At 43.0% G+C, this 14,388-nt stretch overlaps 1 protein-coding gene across 5 annotated transcripts in view; it reads left to right on the top strand.

Annotated features, from left to right (window-relative positions):
* The first annotated feature begins 239 nt into the window (after positions 1 to 239).
* Positions 240 to 14,388, top strand: part of EPB41L1 (erythrocyte membrane protein band 4.1 like 1) — a 111,417-nt gene continuing 97,268 nt past the window's right edge. For 4 of the 5 annotated variants that reach the window (XM_075277533.1, XM_075277531.1, XM_075277532.1 and 1 more), the window contains exon 1: positions 240 to 532. The gene's annotated coding sequence lies outside the window, so the exon portion shown is untranslated. The remainder of the gene's footprint in view (positions 533 to 14,388) is intronic. The other variant, XM_075277534.1, reaches the window with a different exon arrangement.

Genomic DNA, 14,388 nt, shown 5'->3' with positions numbered 1-14,388 from the left:
GCAGGGAAGCGGGATGAATCAGCAGGGGGACAGTCCATGACATCAGGCAGGATAGCAGCCCGGCTTTGGCAGGGCACTGACCCCGCACATGCACTAGGTGGGGCATCATGTATATGTATTGCACTCCAGCATACACACCAAAAATGATTTTTTTTCTATCTCTGGAGGCTGGATCTGTCTCTGGTGTGCCCAGCCTCCCTTCTCCCTCCCTCTCTCTCTCCCTCCCTCTCTCCTTTCTCTCTCTCTCTCTCTGCTCCAGCCTCCTTGTTTTCCTGCACTGCCCAGCCTCTCCAGCTAGCATTACCTTTTGCAGTATCTCCCTGTGCTGCATTAAAGCTCCTTTATTCATTTTAAAGCGAGAGGATTTTGGGGCGCCTAGGAGGCACAGTCGCCCTAAGCCTGTGCACGGTTTTCTTCCCTTCTCCCATTCGCCACATTGCCACTGCTCATTTTGCTATGTGGAGGATGTATTAGAAGAGATCTATGGCTCGCTGAAAGGGAAACCCACCCATAGCCCTCTCTCTGCTGACAGGTAAGTGACAGGCTTTTGTCTGGGGCATAAACGGTTAATCGGCAGCTGTCACATATATAAAGTATGTGTCATTTTGCAGAGTCCTGCGTTAACCCTTCACGGCGCAGGCCTCTCTGCTGACTGGCCCATTTATGCGGAGCGCTTATTGGTCCAATGCGAACGTTGGCGAGCATCCGTAATAATAATCGGCCATAGGATAAAATGTAATAAATGTCTATTTTCTTGACGATATTTTATGTATGATAACCCGGGCCATTGACATAAAATTGCTGGAATTTTGGCGATACTGTTTTACGTGTAAACAGGCGTGTTGTGGTCGCGACGCTATTCCTAAGTCACCGATTCCCTTAAAGTGTTTGTATAAGGGGTACAGTGTCTGGATCCATCGCCAGATTCCCCTTGTAACCACCACCCCTCCACCACCCTGGATTCTGCACATCACAAGCCGTCAGATAATCCAGTACACATCTGTCTGTGGCTGCAGTGCATGCACACACACAAATCTGTCATCCTACACTTGCCATGTCACCCGTTTGCTACCTGCTGACACTTTACGGTTTTTCGAAGAATCTGTGCTGTTTATTTAGGAATCTGTCATTTTTCCATACTGTACTATTATACAAGCCCACAATGTACCGGGATCATCTGTGAACACACACGCACACACCTACCTATGTGCAGAGGTACATACACACCCTCCTGTACAGCGATTATGCAGACACAATAGGTACGATGACACAAATCTACACATAAAGCCTACACATGCCTTGCCTTTTGCCTTCCTGCCCATTGATCGCTCTTCACACCTTCATTATTATAAAGTCATTATTACACATTTCTGCGCGCAGACCTCCACACCCATGAAGACGGCTACATACCCTCTACACATGTACGCCGAACACTTTACACACCTGTACGCGAGCCTTGTTGTACAGTGGCCAGCATGCACACATAGACACACATATAATCTCCCAACCACTCCCTGTGCAATCTATGGAGAAGAAGAGAGAGAGATATTCTTTGTACACATAGGGTGTGACACATGCAACATAATTTTCTTGCACAACCCAACCTAGGCATATCGGATGTAGAAATTGTGCCCTTTCTTATTGTCATGAATCCATTTATTCTGCATTTGTGGTATGTATCCTACTGTATATCATCCATCACATAGCACACGTGACATAGTAATACCAAGGACACACATATGTGTGTGTGTGTGTGTGTGTATATATATATATATATATATATATATATATATATATATATGCTATAAAAAGGAATGAGAATTATTTGATTAATTATATTTGATATATAATAATAATAATATATATTATTTTTAATATTACAATATAATATATATAAATATATATCGTTACAGATATATTTTTACATATATAGTAGCATATGAAATTAATGGTATTATATTTGATAGCCTAATACCATATTAATGCTATTGCAATACTATTGGCTATCACACACTGCATATATCTATATGATAGATAGATAGATAGATAGATTAGATATGTGCAGCATGTATTCAATCTATCTATCTATCTATCTATCTATCTATCTATCTATCTATCTATCCATATACTGTATATACATACACACACACATATATATATATATATATATATATATATATATATATATATATGATCATATTCCCATTTTTGATAATATTTCTCAATTGCACTATCCATGATGGAGGGAATTGAGGTGGCTATTGATAGGATGACTATATATCTGGGATGGGGGTGTTGTCTGGATTTGGCCAATCTGTGCACATCCCCAGACTGGGACCCCCACTCTATTATCTGCCACCAGCACCGCTCTAGTCTCTGAAGGGTATCTGTCACCAATAGAAATCAATGGACATCCATTTGTGTTACAGAAAATCAGTCAGCGCTTGTGATATGTCTGTTGTAGTAAATACTTGTGTTCCCCATAGAACAACCATTCGGAAGCGTATTTCTCACATCTACAAGGAGTTTGTATGTTCTCCCCGTGTTTGTGCGGGTTTCCTCCAGGTACTGCGGTTTGGTCTCGCACTCCAAAGATATACGGATACATTGACAATTGGATGTTACTCTTCCACTGTCAAAGAGGTGTGTCACTATACAATATGACAATCAGCGCTGATTGGGTAACGGTAGAATGTGCAGGGACACGCCCCCCATTGGTAACGCCCAGCTGTCAATTTAAACTTATGGGAGAAATGCGAAATGGAGAAAAATTCCCCAAATTTGTTATTTTAAGGGGATACAGGTATTCACTAATGCAGACATGCCGGGAGAGGTAACAGGTCCTCTTCAAGGAGGCTATTAATAGGATACATACGTATTTGGGGTAGTGGTGTGACCAGATTTAGCCAAATCAGAGTAGCTATAGAGGGATCCCTCCATAGATCTACGCTGTTACCTACAGTTACATTCACCCATTCAATGTAATGGACGTCCTTTCATCGTGCAATGCTATCAGGTACTCGTACTTCCACTGCATGGGGACTCCCAGTAAAGGAATTCCCTCTTCCTCACCTTGTCTCTGCGGGCCTAGTATGCGAAAATCGGTTGCTATTGTAATAATATCGCAATATTGTACAAATGACATCATGTCGTGTGTTATTGTATTGTATTAGAAGTTACTAAGTGATATAAAAAGCATAAAATGTCTGCACCCTTTAAGTGCAGTACTAGCTATAGTGTCTGGCTCTATAAAGCTGTACAGGATTGAATCCCTGTATAATGATTACCCATTGGTGAGCCATTTGTTCCTTTATTGGAATACCGCCGTAAGAGAGACGTGTCAGAGGTTAATACGGCATCTGCTGTTTGATCGTCTCTGCTATGCGGGCCTAGCCGCCTGCAGCTGAGGTCACAAGGCCCAAACACAACGTCAGCCATGTTTAAATATCCCCTCCAGCCAAAAAAAAAAATCTATTGGTATTTTTTTTGTGTGTGTGTGTAGGATTTGACAGCAAAAGGCGTGATCAGTGCTCCTTAGAGGGCGGAAAGAGAGAGCAGATAAGGAGCAGGGACGGAGTCATGTAGATTATTATTATATTAGGAAGGGTTATGGCTGAAAGGCATCTTTGTCATCTGCAGTTCTTGGCGCTCTGTGTTTGGCTGAAAGAGTTTTCCACTGTGCAAATAAAAGAACATTTACACAAGATAAACTACTCATCCGTCTATTCAGTTCGGGGTCAGGAGCGTGGAAGGGGTTAAGGGGCCGGCCCCACTGTCACCGCGCTCCGTGTGTTTGTACAGAATTCGTAGTACAGATTTCTTCCAGCTATAATTAAACGCGGCAGAAAAATAAAAGTATAAGAGGGACGGGTATAAAAACAGTAAAAGTAAAGCCCTGGCCTGGTGCCATGCAAAAGATTCCACTAGGCAACTGCATGAATAGTAATTCCATAGGGTGCTGCTGAGCCATATTCACACGGCTAATGAATAATGGCCATGTGACGCTGTTTCTTTAATGGATGTCATACGGCAGCATTACATTCAATGCAAGTGAATGGGGGCTATTCACAAGACCTGAGGTCACGTCCTATTTTTGACCCCTCTATAAACTCAAATATGTGGGAGTTCTGTGAAAATGGGTGTCCCTCGGGTGCAAGACGGCTATGGGAAATGGACGTGTTGCACCTCGGTCGTGTGAATGTAGCCATACCCTTAGTTCACATCTGCGTTTAGTAATCCATTTGGGGGAGACCGCATGGGGACCCCCCGAACAGACCACTGAACGCACTGGCAAGAGGTGGGCAGTGAAAGCACACGGACTCCATAGACTATAATGGGATCCGTGCACTGCCCGCACGAATCATGCGGACATGAAAGTAGATCACGAACACTGTGCAGAGAACACACGGACCCCATTATAGTCTATGCGGTCCGTGTTCTTTCACTGCACACCGCTTGCCAATGCGTTTGGTATTCCGTTCGGGGGGGTCTCCATGCGGACTCTCCCAAACAGATTACCAACACAGATATGAATGAGGCCTTACAATGGTCGTACATAATAGGTAGTTGTGGGCATGATCCCTGCCCCATTCCCCTAGCACAGATGAATGGATCCTGGAAGAAAGATGTCTGACATCTCTGGTCAAAGGAGTGAAAAAAGCAGCATCGGACGACATCTGTCTGACACGTATGTCTATGGGACTGATGGAAACAACCAGAAATTCTATAACTGGCCATTCAGTGGAGCAGACGGGAACATGCTCTAGTGATCGGAGGCCTTACCCAGTTGGGACCTCTAGTTTTTTGTAGTCTTCTGTGATAAGATATGTTGCTGCAGCAGTTTAACCGATTGTAGAATTTCATGTTAACTCGAGTAACATCCATTGGGGAGCAAACTCTTTAAAGTAGTCCCATCTAGGAATGAATGGAGTATTCTGACTACAGACATTTCCTGTGGACGAAAAATCCCCACAATTGGGTAGAGGTGAGATCCCAATCCCCCATGTGGTATTTCAAGGTCACCAGCATTTGTTGCATATAATAGATCTGATTGTCTGTTTCTTGTGACGCTGTGATCCAGACCTGTCTCATACTCACAGCATCCTCCGAGTATAGGAGAGGACCGACTGGTCCTGCAAATGGGGCCATCACATAGACAATGTTACCTGTCGAAATTCTGTCTCATAGGCCTATGGATTAGACAGAGTACAATGTTTTTGCAAAGAGTATTTTTCGCTATGGAGGACCCAGCACAGCCATGCATTAAACAGATGACTCATTGATTTCAGTGGGTGCAATGTAACGCTTCATCACCTGCAGCAGTGATGACAGTGCTGTACTAGGCTGGCTCCCCAAGGCTACATGCACACAAGTATATGCAAAAATGGATCCGTATTCTGCAAAATATCCCCCTCTGTATTGTACTTATATGTCACCCATCATCAAGGAGCGGTGCAAAGATTTGTGTGATCCCATACATGTCTATGGATGAGTCTGTGTCACATATGTGGACAGAATTAGAACCTGCTCCATATTTTGTGGTTGGTTTCTATGGTCTAGACACTGATCTGCAAAGACTTTACCGGCCATTACCTAATGCTTAATAATCGGCTCATCATCACTTGTCCTCTTGATATGCAGTTACATTCATCTTAATCTAAAATCTAATGACTCTGAAATGAATGAGTATATTATCCTTAAAGGCGTTGTCCAGGAATTATAGTTCTGGACCAGGAGGCCGAAACATTAAAAAAACCCCAAACCTACTTACCTGTCTCCGGATACTGTTCACCTAGCTCCGGTGTCCCCCATTGCTGTTTTACGTTTCTCAGCCTTCTGGCTAAGAACTGTAATTTCTGGACAACCCCTTAAATTATGGACCCGTAATTGTGAATAGTATATGGAAACAACTCTTGGTGTGTCCATGGGGCCTTACTCCTATAGACTTTGAATAGAGCTGCAGTGCACATGCTTGAATGTCAGTCTTGGAGATTATGGAGGTCCCAGTAATCTGACACGTCCAGATATGTCAACACTCCTGACTTTCTTGGGATTCTTCAGATTTTTAGATGCTCTTACTTGTGCTCATTAGCAGGGCTGTAGTTATAGGGGGTGCAGTGGTAGAAGTCGCTGGGGGCCCTGCACCCTGAAAGGTCCCTCTGACAATTCAAAATGGCACAAGATAGGTAGGGACCCCCTTACAGATTTGGCAATGGCCCAGGAGCTTCAAGTTACACCTCTGCTCAATAGTAAACAATATTTCATTCAGTAACAATCTGGGGTTCAATATTATTCTATGGGTCTGAGTATATTTCGCATGGCCACACCTCTTTTGCTACAAATTTCCATTTGCAAATCATCGTGTGAAGGGCTTTCCCAGGCGGACGTCTCTGCATATATTGCCTAGGTGATAAATGTCAATTCTGGAACCACCCCTTTAAAGATTCGCCAAAGTGAAATTGATATAATTGACTTGCCTACCTGTGACATGTCCACCATCATGGAACCGTAAGTCCCAGCATACCATACTACTGAGTGTATTCTGCTCCATTCATGACAGTTCAGAGTATAAAAATAAACAAGGAACTGTTTAAACCCAAAATACGACATCCCACACATGGCCAGGAATAGCGGCCTGATTACAGACCTCTTAGGAATGGTCTATTTTTTTTCTGACAGTACTTTTTATATTGTAGTACCTGCTGTATGATATTACATATGGTTCACATTACTGTGCCTACTATAATGGTGAATATTTTCGTACAGATTTCCATCCACCAGATGAGCAATACAGCACCACCGCAGGGGAGTATAAGTATTACACCGTGTACATTCAAATCAATAGATTGTCTGTGTAATGCAGGACAGAACAGGTCCTCCAGAGCCAGAGACACCCTTTGGAACTAGTCAGCACTCTGGTCAATAGATAAGGAGTAGAGATGAGCGAACACTATATGAAACAGCCATTTCGAATAGCACTCTCCCATAGAAATGAATGGAAGCGGCCGGCACGCAGAGTTTGCCGGCAGTCGGCCGCTTAAACCCCCGCGTGCTGGCTACGTCCATTCATTTCTATGGGAGCATGCTATTCGAAACGGCTGTTTCGAATAGTGTTCGCTCATCTCTAATAAGGATCCAAAACAGTGGCCCTTTCCTCCCTATTAACCCCAATAAGTTTATATAAATATAGATTTTTTAAACTGATCAAATCCTTTAAAGCAGCTCTTTCTCCAACTCCACCAATTCTAGATCTTAGCATCCACTGATTCCAGACAGTTAGAATTTTCTCTCTAGCCCCCACCCTTCCAGAGCAACAAGCACAGTTAATTTTGGTGCCTGATGTGCTATTTCAGCTCTGTAATGTCAGGTGGGCGGTGTCAGGCAGGAGTGTGATTCAGAGCTCCAATCAGAGGCAGCCAGTGTCAGAGCTCTGAATCCCACCCCTTGTCTGCTCCACCTGACAGTACGGAGCCTAATGGGAATGGTGGGGGCTAGAGAAAAAATTCCAGCTGTACCAGAATCAGTGGATTGGTGCCTATTAAATGCAAAATACTGGAGTTGTTGGAGGTGGTGAAAGCTCCTCTTTAAATGGGTTGTTCTGGATTTTTAATAAATTTGCCTGAGAACAAGGAATGGTATGAAAAAAAATATAACCATTACTCACACTATTATCAGCCCCTTTGGTTCTGCAGCAATGATATCAGGCACATCATATCAATGTCACATCCAGTGAATTGGGGAAACACTTTAGGGCCACTGAGGCCCTTTACAGCAGTGTAAGATTTGAAGGGTAACTAAGTAGTGGCTATATTTTATTTTATACCTTTTCTGCTCTTAGGGATTTTTTTTAAAATCCTGGATGACCCCTTTAAAGAAACCCTCAACACCTTTCTTGTTTAGGTTCCTCGAGGACTGGTTAGCAGACTCTTAAATTACGGCATCTTATATATAGTAAGAGAGTGGAGTAAAGGTGACTAGTGTATAGTAAATACCGTAGGATGGAACAAAACCTAGAAAGACGGCCTAATAAAAATAAGTTGACCCAGAGCCTTGAAAACTCATATTCACATATTATATTGGTGCTTTCCTCTCTTCCGATTGGTCATGAAGGATCTTCCGACCTACTCCACAACTCTTTAAAATCTTAAAGCTGCCCTTGTATGAATAGATCGTTCACCACCTAAACCAACTCCCATTCTTTGCATCATTCAGTAGGTGCCACTCTACTGATTCTGGCACAGTTGGAATTTTTTCTCTAGCCCCCACCATTCCTTAGTAATCAGTGCTGTTAGTTTCAGCACTCTCTATGCTAATTAGGGTCTTTACCATCAGTTGGGCGGTCCTTGGCTGACACAGACAGGGACCGCCCACTTTACAGTAGAGAGTCTAAATAGCATATGTGGTGCTGAAACTAATAGAAATTATAGCTCAGGAACGGTGGGGGCTAGAGAAAAAATTTCAACTGTGCTGGAATCAGAAGAACGGGGCCTATTGATGGATTGAAAGAGTTGGCGTTGCTTGACTTGGTTAAAGGTTCCCTTTAAAAATGAACAGAGACATTTTTACCATAAATCATAACTTTTTTACATCGCTTTGCTTCTTCGCTTTACCCTATTCCAGACTTTACACATCTCTAGTTAAATTATTCACAATTTCCTAGGCCTCTTCCTCCCAGTTTTCAGAGCTTTGAAAACCTGTCAAGTTTTATAGAGCTGCCGAGATACTAATCTATACGGGTTTGTTCATCTGTGTATGATGTTGTTCAAAGCTGTTCAGAATATTAAAGGGCTTTTCAGAACATACTGTAAAATATGATGTGACCCTATGAAGCTAGAGGAGTAATGTGAATGGTAATGGACAATGCTGTGTTCTTGTCGGGCCATGTTCACATCTCCGTCATAGTGTCCATCTGAAAGCGGCAGATGAAAAATTCTTGCATGGAAGACTTTTTAATTCGGCACTTTCAGGTAAAAAAAAAAGGGACACCCAATGGACTCCTTTATAGTCAATGGAGTTTGTTGGGCACCGTATGATTCTGCTATTTTAGTGGTCTGCCTGTCCATTGTTCTGGTCCTCCAATTGACCAGAACAAGAACCAGCCTTTGCTAGTGTGAAATAGCACCAATGGTGTCTTCCTATTACTGGCCATTACTGAATCGTGAATAATGGGCTGATGGTCACACATTCTTTGATCCTTACATTCATCTTAATCCAAAACCTAATGACTCAAATCATAATGACTAAGTCAGAATGATCTATGGGGCTGTGCAGATGTACAAGGTGCACTAGGGTCAGCACATGAGGCCTCCGACCACCACAAATCATCAGAGGAAAAATCTGTATTAGGCTCCCAACTGTAATATATCATTTACAGTACTGCTTTCCTCATAGTGTGAAGAGACACCTTATGGGCCCCTAAGGCTCTTTGACTCAGATTGTGTCTTAAAGGGGTTTTACGGGATCAGAATTGTAATGGCCTACCCTTTCCTAAGGGTAAGCCATTAGTGGCTCTGTTTTCTACAACTTGTCACCCTGTGAAGGGCACTCCCAGGTTGACATATGTATAGAACTGGTATTTAGTTACTATAAGCTGATATATTACGTGAGCAGTGTATGGCGGTATTTACCTGGCACTGACATTTGGTCCCTGAACGCTACATTCCATTTGAAGTCTATAGTGATGGTGGCACTTTGTTATTTCGGCCTCTGTATGAAGGTGGTATTTGATCAATGTATGACCCTGTTATTTGTACACTGCACTCTATGGCGCATATTAGGCATTGTTATTTTATAGTAGATGACTATACCCCATATATTGGGAATGGGGGGAACCACATAAGGCAACGTCCAATTTAAGGCTGGCCCTGGATGTATGTTCTAAAATCCACGATCCCCAGATTTTGTCACGTCTTTATTTTGGTGAATCCTTGAACGTGTTCCGAATAAACCTGCATGAAAAAGACAAATCTGGACTCTTCTAGATTCCTCAGCAGAGGTGACTGGTGAAGGTTTTACATGGGAGTAAATCATCTCATTTTTTTCATAATTAGTCTGATGAAATAAAAGATATGTCATTGGCGCCAAGAGAGCTGGATTAACATGTTATTACCTTGGTACATAGCTGCCCTGTGGATACGTATTACAGCGGCTTTGTGCTGGGATTCCATATATTAGTATGCAATTGTTTCACTATTACTTGTGGCAGTAGGTGAATCTAAGAAAAGGAGTGTTGGCTCTTAGCCTCTTTGTGTTTCTTCATGTACCGAGGATTTCCAAGTAAAACATGCTATAATGTTGACTTAACATAAAGAACACTGCAGAGAATAGCGACTTACATTGTCTAGGTAAACTGAAAACTGAATGTTCACCACTCAACACCGTTTCTGATTCTAGTTAGGTCTAAAATTCAACCATCTTTTGCAGACCTACATAGCAGGGCACATACAAGTTTAACCCCTTTCTGGTAATGGGGGGGGGGGAACCAAGTGGTCGGAACCTTTATCACCAATCCAGTGGATTGAAGTGAAGTTGTTATCATCCTTTCCTGGGAAGATCCAGTTGAGAAGTCTTTGGCTGGTTTGGGTGATGGAAAATATATATTTTTTAATCTTTTTGGAATATGTACATGTGTCACATAGAAAGCTTCTGATTTGCAAAGGTTCATCTCTCCCCCTATGTCTCTGAATCAACTTGTGTATGGTCACATAAAAAATATACAAAGTCTGAATGTTGTTACTGACAAAAGAGCCAAAATACATACAGCACGGAGCAGTGGCGTAATTAAGTCTTTTGGGCCCCGATGCAATATTTTGTCCAGGGCCCCCTACCCTACAGCGAATTCTTGATAGTGATGGTTACGGGAGCTACGGATTTTAATCCACCTTAGTGTGGTTAGGGAGATCTGGGATTCTACTAGGTTTATGAGCCAGATAGAAGCTGCAATCTCAATACTGATACCAGTGCTTGTGGGCCCCCTAAGGCTCCTGGGCCCCGATCCGAGAGCACCCTCTCCACCCCCTCAAGTTACATCCCTTCCACAGAGGCATAACTTGTGTTATAGGACTGTTGTTTCCCATAAATGTGTCTATAATAACTGCAGTTTGGTATCATTGCTTTTCTAAAGGAAGTATTTAATGACACATTCAGTGGTCCAGAAGATAATACCTGAAATTCAGGGAGTCACCGCTGGACTGGATGAAGGGTGTGTACCTTGTTGACAGCGCAGGTTTTAGGTGTATCTCCATGGTTGGTACCAGGTGTTCTGCTCGTGTTTCAACCTGTGTCGTGAGGGCGTCTAAGGGGCATCTCAGGGTGTGTAAAGAGTTTAGACCTGCAGAACCTTTATTATGTAAGGAGAGGCCTATCGGTGTTATGAAAACAGGATCCAGCTTTACTACGCTCCACGTGATCTGCATTGTACATCATTAACATAGCGAGTGACAATGTAGTTGTGCCCTGTATGTGTGTAGTCAGAGCACACAATGGGGAGACTTATCTAGCAAAATGCACCAGAATTCTGGCAGAATTTGTGCCAAAACGGTCTAACATGATGCGCACCGCATTTATAATGGTTTTTAGTAGAGATGAGCGAGTAGTATTCGATCGAGTAGGTATTCGATCGAATACTACGGTATTCGAAATACTCGTACTCGATCGAGTACCACTCACTATTCGAATGGAAAAGTTTGTTGCAGAACCAACATTGATTGGCCGAATGCTATACTGTCGGCCAATCAATGCTGGTTCTTCTCCTACCTTTAGAAGTCTTCCCCGTGCAGCTTCCCCGCGGCGTCTTCCGGCTCTTCATTCACTCTGCCAGGCATCGGGCCTGGGCAGAGCCGACTGCGCATGTCTGCTTGTAGTGCGGGCATGAGCCGAAAGACGCCGCGGGGACGCTGCAAGGAGAAGACTTCTCGGAGGATCCAGCCCAACCCTCACTTGTGGACTTGGTAAGTATAATTTGATCGAATGTTGCCTATCCCTGAAATGAGCATTTTCCCCCCATAGACTATAATAGGGTTCGATATCCGATTCGAGTAGTCGAATATTGAGGGGCTACTCGAAACGAATATTGAACCTCGAACATTTTACTGTTCGCTCATCTCTAGTTTTTAGACACCAACTAGACAAAAGGGACATAGCCTACATTGCAATGACACTGCGGGAAAAACTGCGGTGGCAATGCATTGCTTTTCACAGAAAGTCTGCAGGGGTTTCGGAGATCGCCCATATGCATTCATATGTCTACATGGTTACAGACTACAAACTACAGTAGCAAGAGGTGAATGACAAGCACAGGCATAACAAGATGCTCCTGGGCCGCAGTGCAAAATCTGTGCCAGTACAGTACAGTACTGATCTCCTCATATCAGGAAGAGACACCTTATGGGATCTCTAAGGATCTTCGACCTGCGTGTGACTCCATCTTCAGTAATACCTTATGTTACGTCCCTGGTGACAAGTGGAAGAGAGCATGACTGCAGGTTCAGACTACACAGGTTTTGATTGCAGTCTGTAACCAAGTCAACGCATAGGTCTGCATATGAGCTGCGGAAACAAAATGGCAGATTTTTCATTTTAGGTTCATTTTCAATTTAGATGTATTTGGGGCGATAAAATGGTTACAAATATGTCCATACTGTAACGGCATTAATAGAAACAATCATGCAATAAAAACATGTCTGTGCTAAGAGCCAAAAAATAGAATCTGCTGGAAGTACGCTTTCCCCACATTTTTTTGATAAGCAAACATATTGTAAGATTAATTTTTTTACAGTTCATGCTATACGTGTAGCACAAATAGCGCTAAATGAAGATAAACATTGGCTACTAGCCACTTTAAGGCTAAGACCCCATGGGACATCCCGAGCAAAAAAGCGCTGTGGGAAAAACCGCTGCGGCAACACATCGCGGTTCTTCCCGCAGCGCTTTACACTGAAAGTTTATGGAGTTTTCCTCCATGGACTTTCTGTTACAGTTATACCTATGGGGAAACCGCCGGTCTTTCCGTCGATATAATTGACATGCTGCGATTTAAAAAAAACGTGCCGTTTTTACTGCAAAATGGGCATGGGATTCACATATAGATTGCTAAGATATGGAGGTAACGTCAGCACATGTCACTTTGCTCTGCAGGGTGGATGAGATCTGGTAAAATCTCATCTGCTATGCTGTTACGGTATATCGCAGCGGGTTCGCTAACTGCTAACCTGCCGCCATTACACATTGCGTGACCCCAGTCTTAGGCTTAGAGGCTGAGTTCACACATTGAGTTACAGTTGCCAAATCTGACATTCCACAACTATATGTAAGTGAATGAAATCCTTGGCTATATCCTACATGTGGACCTCATTGTGGATTTTGGACAGACCTGCTGCTTATTTTTAACACTTCGTATTAATCCCCCCATGTGAGCCATAGAGACCCACAGTTCATTCAGCATAAACTTCTAGAAACTTCAATCCTAAAATCCCAGGTGAGATGTCACTTGACGTTCTAGTGTTGACAGGCGATACCTGCGTCGTACGTGTTATTGTAAGTGCTGACATTTACTAGGCCTTTTCACTGAGGTTCCAAAAGTTGCGTAAAACATTTACTAAGCTAAGAGCGAGTTCATGCGGCGGGAGCCGGGCCGAGCTGGGTTACATCATTCTTGGGAGCAATGTTAGTATTTATCTCCCTGTATTATACACAGAGTGCTGTGTGTATCTGCTATATAAACAGTCTTATTTATCTGGATTGTATACAGTACAGTACAGTGCGGGTTTATATACTAGATACAAAGCAGACCGCATGTATATGCTTTATATACAGTATATGTGCATTCATACTATAGGCAGAGAAGTGTGTGAGGGGGTTTTGTAACTGCTAGGCCATCAATATTAGGTGGGTGGAGGTCCAACCCTTGGCACAATATCTGTTAAAGGGGCCTGCGATGCCGTGCTCTTTGTTGTACACATTGTTTGTTGCACATTGCTGTGTTTTTCGTAGAAGTAACTATACTTGGTATTGAAGTTTTGGCCTAGTGGGTGCGAGTGTAGAGGACCCTCCAAACAGCTGAACCTAAGGATAGTCCAATTATATGCAATGATGAGTCCTATGATGTGCCGGAGATATCGTGCCCCTGTATTAGAAGCAGAGCCCTGTCTATATACCTGATACATAAGGACATTGTATAACCATATAACATACAGGGCTTTGCTGGTTAGGTTTACGGCCTGCTTGCAGATTTTCCGTATACATATTCTCTCGGTCAGTAACCTCCTGTTAGATCAGGCCGTGCTGGTGTTTACTTGTCAGTGACACATCGGATATGGCTTGTAATTGAGACACGGAGATGTAGTGGAGCTGTGTCTGTCATTTACCTTTTTCAAGATGGTTTATCTGCTC

Source organism: Leptodactylus fuscus, chromosome 6, assembly GCF_031893055.1.
Source record: "Leptodactylus fuscus isolate aLepFus1 chromosome 6, aLepFus1.hap2, whole genome shotgun sequence".
Lineage (NCBI taxonomy): Eukaryota > Metazoa > Chordata > Amphibia > Anura > Leptodactylidae > Leptodactylus > Leptodactylus fuscus.
The sequence above is the reverse complement of the archived record's forward strand: the minus strand, read 5'-3'. Positions and strand labels throughout refer to the sequence as shown.